The sequence below is a fragment of the Varroa jacobsoni genome, unplaced genomic scaffold (assembly GCF_002532875.2).
Source record: "Varroa jacobsoni isolate VJ856 unplaced genomic scaffold, vjacob_1.0 scaffold_1278, whole genome shotgun sequence".
NCBI lineage: Eukaryota > Metazoa > Arthropoda > Arachnida > Mesostigmata > Varroidae > Varroa > Varroa jacobsoni.
Genome location: NW_019214180.1, coordinates 20,558 through 39,233, shown reverse-complemented (window position 1 = coordinate 39,233; position 18,676 = coordinate 20,558). Strand labels below are relative to the sequence as shown.

General features: G+C 41.7%; 1 long non-coding RNA gene across 1 annotated transcript; it reads left to right on the top strand.

The window, feature by feature from the left end:
* Positions 1-2,918: 2,918 nt before the first annotated feature.
* On the top strand, positions 2,919-17,637 carry LOC147752398 (uncharacterized). The gene is made up of 3 exons (XR_015314165.1): positions 2,919-3,127; positions 4,148-4,270; positions 17,213-17,637. It is a non-coding gene; the product is annotated as an uncharacterized LOC147752398 (long non-coding RNA).
* Positions 17,638-18,676: the final 1,039 nt, after the last annotated feature.

Sequence of the window (18,676 nt, the reverse complement as noted above, 5' to 3'; positions counted from 1 at the left end):
TTTAAAGCATAACATCAGATACGCCTATTACTGCAATAAAAAGCGAATCTAACCTTGCAGCATATTTGCAACAGGGACATTCAAACACATCTATATTTTTTTTTTAACATGATGTTGTGTTGTCATGGCGTAAGAATACGTCTAAAATGCGATAGGAACAATTACGACTATTGTCGTTCCATTCCAATATTTGTATTAATAAATTTTAGAATATACTTACTAGATAGCACGATATGAATATAGAAATTTTGTTAAGATATTCCATTGCAAACGTCTTGCAGAGTTAAAGCCCCTATTTAGTGCAAAACTTATCGTACCTCCCCTAACAGATGTGAAATAAAAACCCTTCGACTGTCAAAGGCTTTAACCTCGCCCTATATATAGACGGTCAAAACGTTTTCTCTCTGCCCCCTCTCTCTCTCTCTTTCTTAGCATTGATGATTGATATGATGGTTGCTGATCACGACATCGCCAATTAAACTACTGACCCTATCTAAAAGCAGGTAGTCTAACAATGGCGTCGACATCAATGATCAAAACTCTGATCTGGTAGCTGTTAGTAACGGTATACTAAAACCTAGAAGGCAACACCGGTCATCGGCAGGTTACTTGAAACCCGCTTTTGTATAAGGTCAGCCAGAAAATAGCTCTACGATGACGCTGCCGCCGTTTGACTGACATATAACCGGGTAGATGACCAGACGTACCTATCAAAGAAGGTTCGTTAGCAACGAAGTAACACCTCGATGCTATTCTAATGTAGAAATCTTAAATCATACAAATTTGAAAAACTATCTTATATTGTTAATGGTAAGAGTGTTCCCTTCATATATTGATTCCTTACAAAAGTTACGCTCAGGAATTTTTTGCTAAATAATAAAATAGGATAATAATAAAATAATAATAAAAAATAAGGAATCTAAGTGTAGGTCTACAAATCTTCATGAGGTTTGGTAACAATGATGTTCACTAATAACTCGCATCATAAACATTGCTCCAGGTTATTTCGTCCGCAACGATAGTCCTGTTTTTAAGCCTCGTCTACTATACTCTAAAGGCTTAAAAGAGACAAGTAAATGTTGTGTGTCATCTAATTAGAACGGCATTTGTCTTCTTTCATTGGGATGATGCTTCGGTAGCTAAAGAAAGTTTTCTTATAATTAAATGAGCGTTAGCAGCCTGGATTTATTTCTATTCCTAACGTCGAAGCTGTACCCAACTCGGCTTACTAATCCACATCTGAACTTCATTCGTATCTGTTAAAATGCGTTTTATTTACACAAGTTTCCAAATAAATTGACTGCTGTCCTATTTAATTATGGTACTCGAACAAGTTTCAAAATATAAACGCTTACGCGGCTTTTGGCCAAGAAAAATTTAATGTTTTTGTTCGCTTTGTTCAATTACGTCAGTAGGTACAAATGCAAGTAACCGTACTGAGATTCACTTCACTTCGGGAAATCGGACATCTCTGAGGGAAAACAATGGAGATTAGTCCTTTTATATAAGGCGTAAGTATTTTGATATTCTGATAAGAAAACATGTTCAAAATTGGGCAATAGAAAAAAGACGGGTAAAGTGCCAAGTAATTGTTTCTTTTTTTATGCCACAGGTCCACAGGCCAGAATGGTAATAGATCTTTTTTTTTTTTTTAACCAATAACCAATACAGCGTTGTCACTACCAGCCTTTAACTTCATATACTGTTAGGGCTTATAAACAAAAACATTTGGCTTACTATACTTCGTTTGATACGCACTCACTTTTAATGCATTGATTTCACGCCAGCAAACATATCGTTGGCCAAGCTATAGACATAAGCTACTTCAAACTATTGTGTCTCAATAAGAAACATTTGTTGTATTCTAATACAACACCTACATGATATTGTATGTAGTATAGAAGATAAGCTATGTTCCTTCGTGGTCCTATTTGGTATTCGTGGCTAGCAAGCCTTCTACGTCCATTTCAATCTTCTTGCCTAGTTCAGCTCGACCAGCCACTGCTTCTTCCATTCCTAAACTCTTCCCCAATAACAGTCGTGTTTGTTTATCCTTCGTTTCCATGCCGCCGCATCCACGTTTGGACACGCATCGTTCTGGCGGTTAAGGCGGCGGGTACCCGTCCCCAGCCCTTCCCGAAATACGACCGCCAATACTAACGGTTTCAGCAGTAATGACCGACCACGGTGAAGATCGCGCAAACATCATCAACAGTCGTGATGGCCCTTCATGCTACTAGTAGTAGTATTAGTGAAGGAGTGTAGGAAAAAGACTGGGGAGGCTTAATGGGGCAATACATTGGGCATGCAACTACGACGGTATCCGGTAAACGTGCTGTAGGAGTTCGGTGGGAAAAAGGAGTGACTTGGGGAATTGTTCATGGCTTCCTATGCTTTCGAGGCAGCGCTACCACCGACGCCGTGATGTCCTCCAGGACGGTAGCCTCTATTTTCATAGTGGTAGCTTCGTGGCTTTACGTCGCCGCAGTAGCAGTAACGCATATGGCTTCCACTTGCCCTGGCCAGGCTTCTTTGGAGAAAAAGCATCTCTATAAAAGCCATTCACTCGTGGCAATTCCGAGTGTTTATGCGCTCGTTTTATCACACAATAAAGCATTCACTTCCTTCTCCACGAGGGACGCAAGAATGGCACAGCAAGCGAGCACTTATGCCAAGCGCAACGCTGAGCACGACAAGCGGCAAGGCTGGTTGGATCTCAACACAATTCCAAACGTAACGCTCAGACGCAATACGGAGAAGAACTCAGAAAAGAAAGCTGAGAAACTCTCATAATGCCTAACATGTTTCCAGCCGATAGACTTTTCCTATTTGATATAAAGCGAACGAACGAATACACACAGCGAGTTGCGGTTCGCCTAGCTCACTGGCTTCTGCGATAGAGGTTAAGTAGTGTTCATTACTTCATCGACTAGGGATTAAAACAAATGCCGCCAAAGCTCCGAGAGTAAAGACTAGTATTTGTCGCATTGACGAGGAGAAGCCTAGTGAAACTGAGTCACACAAAAACACTGGACACCGTGTTTGTCTGCGACGCGCTTTATGGCCGCTTAGGAAAAGAAGAAGAGATGACAGGACAAGCTGTATGAAAGGGAAAAAGAACGAAAAGGTAAGCCTAACGCCTATTTGAATGAAATGCATTTGTACCATCCATGGCGCACATCTGGTGGGCGAAGATAGCCTACTAAATAAACGAGCATGCAATAGGTTGTAATGCACACGCGTCAATAGTAAGCCATCCATCAGGGTGGTGATTAGACCATCTGCTGTGTCATCCCATCATCACGGTTTGTTTAACGAGACATAGACAACTACAAGGAGGTTTGTTAACGTGGCCTAGGTAGAAGCCATCACTGGCGTTTGAGTCGTTTGACTTGAAGAACCGAAAATCTGTTAGAAAAAATGTTTATGCCGTTAGTTATTTCGCCTGATCTATTATTGCCTACGCCTAGCAAGTCTAGCAAAGAGGTGGAAATTGCGGTTCGGTTCATTTAGGATTCAATTACCCACATTACGCATGTACTTTTTATAAAAGCTATTTCTTTATTACATTAAAGGCGAGCGTTGGCCATTTTTAACCAGTGATAAGGTACACGTTAACGTCGACGGACTGATATGTTTACCAAAAATCGGCGGTATCATCACGTTACCCACAGGATCTAGAGGAAGATTTTTCTTACAACCTGGGGATCCTCAGATACCTTTCTATAATTGTTCGGTCTTTGTTTAATTTTATCTTTTTATTTTATTTTAAGCACTATCAATAAAATTTCAATACACTTATAACTTACTTTAATACGAACTGCACAATAATAGTCAGATGACTCGGGGCATAATTTCCTTAACCGTCTATTTTGTTTTTTGATCCATTTAGATGTTCTTTTTTTATAAGAATTGCTTTATTTCTTTGCCATATTTATATGGTGAACACGAACCAATCAACGCATAGTCCTTTGTCAAGAACTTGCCTGATCTGATTTAGGGATGCCTCAAATTGTTTGGATCGCCAAATTCAATAGTTCTTCCGATAATGCGTCCTCTGCCAGATGGTACATAATAAGCTGTTTCTGAAAAACACTCAATGCGGCTGGCAGCTAAAAGAAATGCTAACAAACAGGAGCGTATTTAGTTTTTCAAGAGATCGCGGGGAGGCGGATCAGGGCTCGCTGCTAACTTCAGAGAGCCGGACGCCTGATCGATCAGAGCGCGAGGGATGATCATCTAAAGAACTGATACGACTGTCTGGAGACACGTAAGGATCCGGTTATTCTCTTTTGTGCGGTTGGCGATTTGGAGAATGCTAGATATATTCTACTTAAACAAATGCGCTTAGAAAGGTTAGTCCAAGAGTGAATGATGATATCACAAAACAATCCCAAGCCGTCGGACGGATAATGTTGATCAGGACATCTAACACCGATGGTACTATGAACAAGATTAGAGTATATTTTGGGTTGTTAAAAAAGTATTAACCGTATGTCCAGTTATATAGCTTTAAATAGATAGAAATTTCAGATAATATGAGTTGTGTCGGGTCGCCGTGGGTGTCATTTAGAAGCTGACATTCGGCACTAGTAAATATATAGAATATGAATGAGATTTCTGCAAAAACTTGCTATTTTATACCATTTTATGACGATAAAGACATAAACGAGATCTAGGCCATAAAATATTTGCGCTGTTTATGGTCAAAGTTCGTTACTGGAAGAAATAATTCAAGGGTGATCTTGTCGCCTTTGCTGGAGGTTTCGTTGTAAAAGAGGTTTCTCATAATAATAGGCTGATTTCACAAAAGGTTCATCACATTATGGGGAAGGTTGAGTAGGACCGACACGTGAGTTACATAAGAACAAGGCATTTACTATCAGATAGGTTTCGACGATTTGGGGACAACTGGCTGCAAAGGAAACCCGATGATTGGGTGCCACATGAATTGATGTAAACGATTTTTCCCAATCGTATTTCCGTCCGCCAAACTCTACAGACCCACAAGCGAGTTTAGCCATTTTTAAAATGGTTAGTCGCGGGTGGTGAAACGTAGATCACATACGACAATTGAACAAAGCTGCTCGGCAAAGCATGGTTTGAGGTCAATGCAAGTGATGCTGTGTTTTGTGAAATAGGGAAGCTATATCTGTCGCCTGACAAAGCAATTGATTCGAGTCTCTATGGAGGATTACAGTAAATCACTACAAAAATTTATAGGGACTAGTAGACGGTAAAGGCGTCGCCTTCCACCATGATAACGTCAGGCTACATTGAGAGAATTTGAATAGGAAATTATTGGACCCGCCATATAGCGCGAGTCTTGCACTATCAGATTATCAACCAGTTTGTTCTCTGCAAAACTTTCTTAATAATCTCGATCTAGTTCCAATGGAGAAATGCAAGAATAACTTGTGGCAATTTTTCGCTTAGATACCTACAGAAGTTCTACAGTCGCAGAATTATGATGTAACCAGAAAAAAGGAGGGTCTTGGCTAAAATTGCGCGTATTTCGTTTAGTGATGTTATTTTAAAAAGTGGGGGAAATTTGCTTCAACTTAGGCTTAAAAACAGTTAAGACTTTTCCCACAATCAAATACATACGAGATTCGTGAATGAAATAGAGATATTTGGTAGCAAAAGCTCGCAATGAATCCATTAACTTAAATAATCAAGACAAAATCATACTTCCTTAGTAAATGAAATACCTCTATGACATATTTGATAAGTTGGTATGGGACCAATAAATCGGATAATTTTACTAAAGTACTTATTTGATATTGTAATAGAATGTGAGATACAGTTAGCAAGGCCTCAGCTCATACACGCACAAACCTGAACCGCCAGGGGTGTCGGGTCTAGCTCCTGTTCACGCTAGCAGGCATAAAAGGGGAAACCAAAAGTATCTTCATTGTCGACCTACTAAATGCTGGCGACATTCTCGTGCTGTTTGGCTTGATTGTTAGGCTCCACGGCCTATTCAAATTAACCGTCGGTATTCCTCGTAGAAATTTTTCTTTTTGCCTTAACCGTGCCTTTGAAGCCTAATATTTATTTTTAATTCCAAATCCATCGTCGCATAATACAGAAGTGGTAACCCTTCGATATTTGATTAAATGAACGCGACGATCTGCACCAAATCGATTTATCTATCTATATAGCACGACTGCAAAATTATCCTATGTTTGTATCGTTTTTTTTTTCAACTTAATTTCCACGTATGTTATTAGAGCTACCCTAAGCAATGCGAACGATTCAAATGCTGTAAAAAATGCCCTTCTTGCTCCATTCCTGTATGCTTTGATGGAAAGATTAGTACATTGGCTAGAAATATTTTCCTTTAGTTGCGTGTTTGTGTACAGCATTCTATACATTATGACGGTTTGTTTGACGCTTAGATCTTTTCTAGGCTTCTAGTTGCTGATAATCAATCATGGTCACTCCGATAACCGCGATGAGGCAAAACTAGAACGTGAGGTTGATCGTGACCACTAACAATCAGAATGAATGCTGATTAAAACGTATCCCACTGAAGGAAAACCAATCCAGATAAGCTTGCGTTACGAGTCTTATTGGTTTAAGCTGAGTTGCTCAACAAATCTAACATGAGATTTTCTATTGATGATCAATATTTAACGCTTAACTTGTGCCGTCATCGATTTGCATTTGCCTACTTGGCCCCTTTCCACCCTTCTCACCCTCTTCCATTTTTCCAAGGGGGTCCTATTTCTGGCACCGTTTGTCGGCCACGGACAACGTGACGGACAAGGACACAGTGGCGCTGCGTTGAGTGTATCGCTGCCAAGAACTGCAGTTGAATGAAGCGCGGATGGCTGCTTAAAGGATTATGCCCTGACTTCGTTGTATCGTGTGAGATGGTGCATACGAGGTAATAGCTATGGCGACGTAAGACTAAAAACTCTAAGCTGCATTTTATAATAAATTATGATTAAAAAAACTTAAATGCCGTTACGGAAGGGCGGTCCAAAGTATAATCTAAGACTTACACGAACCTGGAATGTAGAACCTTTTCCAGTCGTTGGCTAAAAGTAGTAGATTGCTATTGAATGAAAATTGTCAAATTATCACAGGGGTAGCTACGCCCTGTACTGTTGCAAGAAGCATAAAAACGAGTTTTGAGTCACTATAATAAACAATGCAACTCATTTCGGAATGTTTCAAAATGCGAACCGTTTCAGATTACTTATGTGATTTATTAATTGGGGTGAGCGCGTACTTCACCCCTCTTTTTTTCATTTTAGACTTACCCTAATTCATGTGTCATGTTTAGCAAGTATTTGCTTTATGGTGCCTTAATCAGCTGAACACCCCACTAGACCAATGCAGACTAACACACAGATGCGGCGGCTACAATCGTACATACAAACCCAATTATAACCCTAATATTGCGTTTACTACGGAACGCTCGTTGCTGGTACACTCATGTAACAACATTAATTGTGCCTATTAGAAAAATTAAGCCAGCATTTTTAGAACACTGTGTGCGCGGCATCTGGTACCTCATTACCTCAATTCGAGAAAAACGGTCCCTTAGCGACAGTCTACATTACATACTCGATCTAACGCCTTTCAGACAATAAGAGAATATTATACGTATATTTAAGGCACGATAAAAACGTATACCTAATATCAAAAAGATACAGTACTATTACCGTTGCGCGCAGCAATTCTGATAAGCAGTTATAGTCGAAAAGCTCCGTCGGTTTACTCGTTCCAATCCGATCCATATTGTGACGTCCGCTGCGACCTCAGGCGTCAATCGACTGCTAGAATTCGACGTTGTGAAACGGGTACAATGAAAATCGGGGAGGAGATCTCTCGCGGTGGATGAATAGGTGGGTAATGTTCGTAGAGGCTGTGAATTTAAAAATGAGGCCAACGCAATCGGGCTAGGAAAACAGGACACTCAAGACGAGAAACGTGCATTTGTGTCATTGTAGGCGGTTGTGAAGTCAGCGGAGCACCGTTTTCGGCTACGCCGAACGTATAACCAGTGACGCTTTATACCTGATAGTTAGGTCACGTCCAAAGCATGCCACTGTACCTTTTGTATCGGCGCTGCGGATGCGAAAAGAAGTAAAGTTCATTTGTGTTAGAAGGGGCAGATTGTTCGTGAGTTCGAGACGAGAGGGCTTTTGTAGACGAGCGGAACGCTACCTTAAGGTAAGATGTTAATACGTCCTAATTTCGAGAACTATGTACTTATATGTGAACCTTTAGCGAAACGCTAAATAGACGTCAAAATTTTAGTACTCAGCGATTGAAGAGATCATTTTATTTTTATCGCCTTTTTCATGAGTCTTTGATTTTCATCGCCTGACGTCGCCATATCGATGACAGATAACTGAGCGTCATTGATTATGGCCTGGTATTACTTTTACTATACTTGTATTGTTTTTATCAAATCTATGTCGATTATGAACGTAACCGTAATTCGATGTAATTAGCATAGGATAATTTACCAGATACAAAATAATTTTGTTGGAATAGTAATATAGAAGAGGTAAATGGCCTATTTCTTCATGACTATTTATTCCATAGCCAAGCGTATAATACGTTATATCTAAAATATGTATTTTTTTGAGCTTTCTGATTTATACTGCCAAGTCAACATTCGAAATTAGACCCGTTCTGCATGACAGTATTAGAAAATCTAACAGAAAAACTTAGAAAAAACCAACTTGTGAAAATGTATACACGTCACCTTCGTTGTATACATGCTCCCTACGACGCGCGTCGCTGTAGCAAACCACGCAATACATCTAGAAACCATATTAACAACTATTAACCATAGAAACCTTTCCTTCTCTTTGAGCTAAACGTCTGTTAGGCAATCCTAAGACTTTACAGTCTCACTTTCTCTACGCCTTCTTTTGGCGTATGTGTTTCGAAAGCTTATACGTACGTCTGTTCTCAAATCTGTTTTCGGCTAGGACAAGCAAGTTTTCCACGAGGTAATCCCCTTTTCGAACACACAGCACTTGGGTTCAAACATCCTTCGCCAAGTTCCGATATCCGACATTTTACTGAGCTAGCTACGCCCTCGCTCGCTACCTGCATGCCAGCCAAGCAACGAAAGAGCAGCGCTATTGCAATACATACTGTCTGAAGGATAACGCCGTTTCGGTCAATCTGTCCGGGTATTGCCGGCGCTGGTCCCAGCAACTAACCAACGACCAAACTCAATTTATCTGCGAATTTTATTTTACCTCTGCTTCGGCTCTTCTGCAAATCAGCAGCAGCAGCAGCAGCAGCAGTAGCAGCAATAGCATAGATACGACGACATGCAGCTTAGACTCTGGCGTACATCGCAGTTGTTACAGACGCGGCGGTGGCCGGGCATAGAATGATACCAGCCGCCATAGCATTCCCTTACTGGCGGACATACACAATGGGATTCCACTGCGTATGGTAGCTGGGTGAAGGTAGCTATATAATGTTTACGCGAGGTTTTACGGTCCCTCTCTTTGGGCTCGTTGCGGAAACGGACTGGGCCCTTACGAAACGGACCGGTTCTGACATTGGTGGGGTGGTGATGGGAGAGATAGCGCCAGCGATACAGTATTAGTTGGGGGGCAGCCTTGGCGCCAAGAGTCTATTCGTGGCACTGCCGTGCAGCGAGCCCACCAAAGCGTTTGGTACGGTGGCGTTCTTTAAGGCAAAACTCGCAAAACAACACCGAAACCTTGGCGGCGACGTATGAGGCTTCGGGCCGCCTTTAGGACCGGGCCAAGGCGACCCTCAGACCCATTGCAAAATTACAGCATACGTTGGAGTTCGCCGCTTGCTTGCCACGGAGTGTCTTGTTCCCTAGAGGAACAGATGAAACTGCCTGCCCTCGGAGGCACGACTTCTATTGCGGCCCTGCTGGACGAGCCAAAAAGGGAGTTTGCTGGTTTTGGAATCGGAACTTGGTTCGCTGATGCTCTTGACTGCCGGCGCTTCTAAGCGAGCGAACATAACAGCCGCAGCTGTTCGACTCGGCAGCCCAGTTCTTTTTTTCGAGCGTAAAATTCAATCACCGCTTAATTGACAGTGGATGGTTTTCACTCGAGGCAAAGCTTTCGCTGGCCGATCCTCGAGGACGTCATGATTCCAGCGAGCGCTCTCTATGTGCTGCTGCGTTGCGATGCGTTCGTACTATGTCCGATGCTTCAGTACAGCGAGGGTGTGCAGGAAGCATGTGAGGGTGCTAAGGAAAGAGGAAGGTTCATTCGAATCTCGAGGAATGCAGTTCGAAGTCCCGGAAGCGATTCCAAATCGAGCTTCGCGCTGAGAAACGATTTACAGCTCGGAGTCAGCAGTCAGGCGAGTCGGGCTTAAAGGAGATCGTGGGCGGACGACTATTAAAGGTGCATGCAGGTTGCCCGCGAGTTGTTCTCCTGACGGCGATAATGCCTCTTCCAATGTGACGTGGAGCAAGAGGCTGGTGGGGCACACTTCATCCAGGCATTTTGTTTCGATAGAATTGGCCAGTATGCCGTCAGGATCCTGATAACGCATTTCAATGGGGAAAAGATATATTACTGCAACATGTATGTATATATACTATTAAATTACAATAATTACGTCACACCGTAACCGTAATATATATGAAATCAGCACTGTCAACGGCACGGACAATATTGTCCATTATGAAGACCTAATGCTGAAAATGTCAAATTCTTTAAATTAAAACACACGCGTAGTACGTAATACGCATTCCCTTTTACGGTACACAGTTAGCGCCGCATTTATATAAAAATACACTGAGCAATAAAATATAAGTAATATATCTTATATAAATGATGATCACTCATTAATATGTTGTGTGAGTTGTAACGTTCATACGCGTAAAAAAAACCAGAGGCTTAGGAGTTTACGGCTTGAATGCTATCTACGAGAGAAACGGTATATCAGGCTTCCGGCAGGCGACGGCGTTAAGGTGCTATCTGCTGCATGGTATTTGTCACGACTCCTCTTGCGTCTGCTATAAATGTACCTCTCGTTAGGTTCATGAGAGCATGCGTCTGTACATGATTTGTTGTGAAAGCCGTAAATTGCAAAGCAGCTAACGTCGTATCGGTCCGGTCCAGCTATTTTCACCTATATGCATGTAATATATGACCATTAAAAAAATGTGTCATAAATATACTAGTTGTTATTAGAAACCATCAGCCGTACGTGGTAAGAACACGAGGCATTGACAATTGACTACATTTTAGACAGTGCTGTGATAACGTTCTCAGTTAAATGTAAACAAAATTGGTACATTTAAATAAAAGTTATTATTATTACTTTTTATCCAATAGCTAACAATAGCAACGCAATAGAATTGCGGTTTAATTTTATTTATATAATATATATTTCAAAATACTCCATTATATTATCTATGAATACTGAGTATTACATAAGCAAAATTTTAAAATTATATGTATATATACTAAAGTGGTAGATTAAATAGTTCTAGAAAAAAATAAATGTCTATAAATAATTTAAAAGCTATTACTACTTCGACTACTACAGCGCCTGATTAAACAAACCAAACAAATAAAAGTTAACCCATATACTATACGTATATATTCTTCAGAACGACTACTTTTATACTTAAACCATAATTGTACAATATATTTTTCGTTTTCTCATTAATTTGTTTCCCGAAATAAATCAAAAGAAAAATTAACCAAAGAGAATATGATGGAAAAACATATAGAGTTCGCAGTGCTGACCTTGCACTATGAATCTAGAACAGTAACTCCTAGCATACCACTATTTACTTTCGTATCGAGGAGAGCAATGTCGGCTAAAGGCTTATTAACACGTTGTTCGACAAAAGTTTCCGTTATCACTATGGCAATCACCGAACAGGGAGGCCAAGGTTTTCGCTAACTGAGCCCGTCATCTAAGGCAGCGTCAAGTCATCAGCAGTCTTTATGCTCGTATCCTGTCGACATCATGCATGGAAGTGGTATAGCCTTCGCAGGACGAGAAATTGCGGTTCCTTGCCAAGCTCCTAGACGATCCGCCCATTCCCGAAACAACAATAGGCCTTTAAATGCGGATTGTGAGAGCCGTTCGAAGATGTGAAAGTAACAGAAGCATCGTTGGATTTTTCTGTTTTGCGAACATCATCACAATGCCCTTATTTCGTTTTATTTTGGTCCATCATTTGCTGCTTAAATGTCAATCTAAGTTTTTTAGAGGGATTCTGTTTGTGGACTCGGGCCACTACCGCAGCTGACCATTGGAGCGCCTTTTCATCGGAGGAGCGGGTGGCTCATGATGACACTAGCGCCCCGACGATATCATCATGGAGCAGGAACTTTCTTTTTTTTGGGGCATTCGGTCTTATCTTAACACGTGGACAAAGAATTGGATATTTCTTTCTTTTTACATGACGCAGATTCTGTACACAGAGGAACTAAGGATTTGCGCTTGACGCTCACCTTCCGCCTGAGTTGACATTCAGCTTTTTAAAAGTACTCATACGAATTATATACAGCCCGTTAATAAATGGCGACTTAAAAATAACCACAGGGAAACTCCTGTGAGGTGCTTGACGCGTCACCGTATGGACGTGTATTTCGCAACGGCAGGCAGTATTAATTCATAACCGCGAAATAATATAAAGGCGGCACTTTCAAAATCTTAACGTAGTAACATGTACATGAGACTCGGAGATTCTCTTTGGGATCGTAAATAAGCCCTGACGTAATTCAAGATATTCAACCGCACTGTCACTTTGCGCATTATGCGGTTACCCGTTTTACTAGTTCCCTTATCCATTCTACGTATCTCCAGTGGCGTTAACATTATACGACGCGCCAGGTCTCAGAATATTATTGTATGAGGAGAAAAGCGTAAATTAAAATAGTGCTCTCACTCCGTTCTTTGGGTCTTATGTGGTACGCATACGCCTATACGTGTGTAAGATGGCGGCAGGCCAGGGCTATGCAGGACAGCGTAAACTAAGGCAGATCCAGAAAAGCGAAAACCGCAGTCGTCGAGAGCAGTTAGCTTGAGGTTTCAGAGAAATGCGAATCGACTTCTACTGTTGGATTGTACGTTGGGTGGGGCATTGATAGAGAGGAGTAAGAGGAAGAGGACATAGCGGAGGAGGAAAACCTTCTCTCTTCGCTGACACTTGTCCAAAAGCGAAGCCTCCTGCAGACAGATACGAACGAAGAGAGGGCAGCGTGGGAGATAACAATTGCGCGCTGTATCGTAACTGCAGCGGTAGCCGCCGCGTCGCCGTTGTCGCTTGTAAAACGATTCTTCGTTTCTTCTTCGAGTTCGTTCGTGGTAGCGTTGAAGCCCTTTTCTTGTACACACGGTTTCATCCCCCCTTCATCTCTATCCACTTTTCCGTTCCTGCTTCCGATTCCTGTGTCTAGGCCCTATTTTCGAAAAGGAGGAAGAACTGGGGCCAAAAGTGGGCAAACGACGAAATGTAGCCGGCGACTAGGCTGTAGCTGGTCCTGATACAATGGCCCGAGAAGGGAATATCAGGGTCCTAAGAGGGGAAACGGTGCTTCACCCGTGCCATTACTGGCTTCGTTGTGAAACGGATGCCCTCGGCTCCGCCTCCGCCTGGGGAGACAGATAAATACCGTCCATTCTCGACGTCGTACTTCGTCCTTCTCTCTTGCACATTTTTAGAGCCCCCATACCTCTCACAGTCTGCGTTGTACTCGCCTGTTCAGGCAGGCAGACACTTGCAGATTTCGTTCAAACCAATAGCCTCCAGGAAGCTCTTTGCAGAAAGCGACAACGCGAAGGAAACGGGCGTAGGTAGGTGGCAGAAACGGAGCCTCTATTCGCTACCGATTCTGCGCTATCGTCATTTTATTGAATTGGGTGGCCATTGCCGACACCGATGACAACATCGCCAGCATCGGGGGCGCTAGCATCGATGATGATCGTTGCATGGATCAACAATGGACGAGCAAGACATGGAAAGCAGAGCAGATCAATGGAAAGCCTTGGTTGAACGCAATGGTAGTACACGAACCTGCATAGACATAGTAACAACATTATAGTCATTGCAAATATTCACACGTCAGTAAAGATGCGGAGGTGTTCGTGTACGTAAATTCATGTCGTGACAAAGGAACTTTGGCTAGCTGTAGTCGGAATTAGGCGCGTGGACCAGCCGTTCTGATTTTGTAAGCTGACCAGTTTGAAAAGGTAACTAGCTTCTAAGAACGTTGCATTTGGCGCCGACATGTACACGTTGCACCTGTATCTGAAACGCTCAATAAATTTAGTTCTGCCCCACCTATTTTGGTACCTTTAATTTCGGACGCCTGTTGTTGATCAGAGTTGACACCGTTAGTGTTGATTGCGTTTCGGTTTCTGAGCTTGTGTTGTCATTCATTAATGAACCAGTGAAAAAAATCTTATTTGACAGACGAAAGCCTCATTCTTTTGTTATGGCTGTTAAAACTGCGCGTTGTAAACACTATATGACGGGTAACACTGCATCAATGCTTATCTTATCTGCATGTCAATGATGCGGCCGCGCTACGTACAGCATTATAGTAACTCCCCGATATCTTCTATATCGAAAAATTATACCCCACTTGTCCAATCCCTCGTATTGATTAGATGTTTGTCTCTGCAGAGATACGTGTGTACTTTTTGGCTCGACCATTTTTTGCACCAGCGCATGAGATGTAGACCTCTCTAGTGAAACAGAGCATTGAGCAGGCTCGATGGGAAACATGAAATAAGGTTTATCTTACTACATTTTTTTATTATACCTGAGTGTTACATATAGTCGCAATGTAAGAAAGTGAGGAACCAGTTTTCTAGTGATGAAGAAATAAGAACAAAGAAAAACAGTTCACGCCTACAATTCATCTGAAAACGCTAGTACATAACTAGATCAAGTATACTTCTATTGAGCCGTTCGAAATGGTGTTTATTAATAAACAGACGTTATTAACAGCTATTATTATACTTTTGTTTTTCCAATATGATTTCGCTATGCGTTGATGTTGGTTTAAGCGAAACCTGTATAAGTTGCTTTCGCAGACAAAAACTATAGGACGCTTTGTACATGTCCTCGATGTTTTTAAAAATAAATTACAATAACGGTCATAATCATCGTAGAATTAGAAACGTTTATAGCTCTATCCGATTGTTTGCCCTCACGTATCATTCATCCCACTCTCAAAACAGTGCACACTATAGCCACATTATTAACTAAGGACATTATTGAACTTGCTATAAATGATATCTAAAGTAGAGCCGAATTGCAAAGCTACTGGTTCATCTTCATGTTCACTTTTCTAACGCCCGTCTGACTGCCAGTCGTCTGGGTACTATCCATCTGCATCTACGGCTGCGCACACTTTCAACGAAAAGTTCTTCATAAATTGGGGCTCATAGCTTTGGGTGTTGGTGTACTCCTGATGTCGATTGTTCATGACATTTGCACTGACTGTTCGGTCCCACCTGACCTGCTGCTCATTCTGCCGGCCGGTGTTCAGTAGCGTCTTATGTCGTGTAGTTGAGGTAGCCCGTATAACCTTGCACGACACCCGATATCTCTCCAATAGATATCCGTGTGACCGGGCATGTTTCTGTTTGTGTGTCAAGGAGTCTATATGTCGGCCATTCGTGGTGGCTGGGTCTGGACGTCTGCCTGAGGCTCGTCAATCGGTCGACTCCCGCCTCGATGGTGCAGTGCGATAGATCTCTTAGCCATCACTATCCGCAGCCGCCGCTGCCGCCGTCCTTCTATCCAATCCGCCGCCATAAACATCATAGCTCTGCAGGGTCAGACTAGCCCAGACATACACAGGCCGGTGTTTTCGATACTTGCTTTCGATATCTGCCACTGCGACCCCTGTACTGCTGCAGATGTCGTTATTGCTGTTCGCCCCTGCTGAGGCTGCAGCTAGCGCTGCCGGCGTGTGACCAGCTGCTCGGAAGATCACTTATACAATTAGTTTCTTCGCAGATGTTTCTACCTCAGTGGCAACGGGAACCACGGGAGCCGGAGGTGCGACAGCAGCTAAAAGACCGATCGAGTAAAACGGCACTGCGGCAACAACTCGTTTTCTCGTGCAGTGTCCCAGGAGCTACCCATGCACAGGTGCCCACATGTTGGGTCGCATAGTGGAGATGAGTGATGGGTCAGCCTCACTTTGCGTCAGTGCTAAGGCTGGTCCACTAGTTTCGCTTAGTCGGTTTTGATTAGTGAGTGATTTGATCGCAGCTACTTAGTCTTTCATCTCCTCACTTGATTCATATCAGACATTGGCTGTCACCCATTGTGAGTCTCTTTTAGAAAGATGTTGAAAAATTCTTGAACGATCTCTTAGATCGCTCAATGTAGACCTCAGCCTACGCTGCATGGATCATCATTAGCAAAGGTATATATGAAACTGATGACTCCCGATGCTCTAAAGGCCATCTTTGTTGCTATTCCACAAATCGTAGATATTTTTTGCTAAGGAATCTATCAATGTTGTTCGAAACGACTAGCTTTATCGCGTAGGTATTGGTATAGCATCAGTCGAATTACCCTTGTATGCAGCGTCATTTACTAGGCGGCATAACAATATATTTACATGAAACAAAATACTAATGCCAGTCGTGACAGACTATTTACAATATGACTATAAATTAATTTCTATACATTATATCATAGCTAATTGAAGTATCACTAACCGCAAATCGTGTTCGGGCCTTTATATATACTCTACATAGGTGTCCTCCTCGGCCCCAGATTCTGCTCCGAGGAGTAATGTGAGAAATACTTTTAAGGAAATATTGGTCTATGAGGGCCGTTCACGACCTGTGTTAATCATCCTGATGAATGGACTACTTTATTTTTAACGTGGATGAAAAGGTTGCTAGGTTTGCGTTCTTAATACGTGACAACAGCGACCTTGTCGCGCGTTCTAACAGGTAGCCGAAGTGCATGCTTCAGTGTATTGAGACAAACTTCTCACGGCCGTCGTTCTCGAGTTGTTACTGCTTATTCCATGTCGGCCCAATAATTCGTGGATGATCATCAGCTTCACTCATGGCTCTACATTGAAATCATATATGCGTTATATGCTAAATGAATGTGGGTAAAATAGTTGTGGCTTCAAATCATCATTCGATAATGTAGCTATAGTGATAATAGCGTGTGTACCGATTGAAGAAAAAGAGTTTTTTGCATTGCTATCATGTTTTTTTACTGTATTTCCAGGAGTGAGAGCTTCTCATCTTTGAAAGGCAAAAGTAAAACTGAATGTCCTACAGCGAGCCTCGTATATGTTCACAGGTGTATGACGAATATCGACGGGAAGACCGGGACGGACCCAACTGAAACCGGACAGGCCCAGTTTCCTATGATGACCGTGCGGAGAATAGAAAACAGCGTTTCAGAATTAACTTTCTAATAAATTTCCCTTTTACAACTTTGAACTAAGCTGATCATCTGCTATTTGATCCGATGACCTGCACCTAGAGATTAGCCTCCCCATATATATAAGAGAACTGTGCTTGCCACGCAGTAGAACATTTCTCCGGCTAATGCGCAGAGAAAAAAAAAAGCTAAACTTCTGCGATGTACAATAAGTTTGTCTCCTACTGCATTTGTTCGATCAAAATGTCTCAGAGCTGATATATATATAGAGCATAGCACACGAGCGAAGACGATAGCCTTCAAGAGCCACATGCGCACATCGCGACAGCCTATTAGATATGGGCTGTTACCCGCTAAAGGTACGCAGTATTATCATTATTTCAAATCTTCCATCGGGAGAAAACCGCATAAGCTTAACACACATTTGATTACATCATACGTCAACACAAACTTTTCCTTAATAACCGAACTAACGATTCGTCAACCTATTTCAATATATATATATATATATGAAATGCTGTTTAACGATTTTAAGGTTTAACGACTGCTAGGTGCTAAAAAACTAACGTGTCTAACAATGACAGGGTTCTGTATAGAAAGACTAATGGCAGTGGGTTGGACGTAAGAAAAAAACCCAGTTTTTTTTGGGGGGTGAAGCTAACAATAACAAAAAATTACTTTCCCGTGTTGATGGATTATGTAAAAATAATGTCCTTATTCTCATAACATGTCGCGCTTAAGCTTATACTATATGCTTAATCCAATGGTTCGATTGCAGTAAGGTATATGGAACATGTGAGACCCGACAACGAGGATTTACATTAGGTAAAATTTGCAAAAAATAAAATACGTTCAAATCTTCTTGTAGTTACCTCAGAAAGATTTTTGAAAGTTTATCCTACAAACGTAACGCTTGGGTATAACATTGAACTAATGAAAATGATCACTAATATTTATCACACGCTTTCATTAAAATTAACTTAACCATTAGAATAAAAGTAGCGTGACTTGTTAATAAGATATCTGGAAAGTGTCATGCAGGTAAAAAAAATGGTTAGTATTATCGATTATCTCCTTTTTCATTAGGTAATTTCATTAGGAGATTGGACTAGGTAGGGCTATGTAAGTCTAGCATTATTTAACGCTACCATTAAAAACAACTCTAGTCAAAGGTTTTGTTACTATGTGCCTTAAATAGGCTCACTTCTTAAAGGAAGACGCCTATGTTGCTAGCTTATATAGTCTCATGAAATGAAATTAAATCGGCCAGTGATAGGACTAATTGGTCCACGAATGATTTCAAAC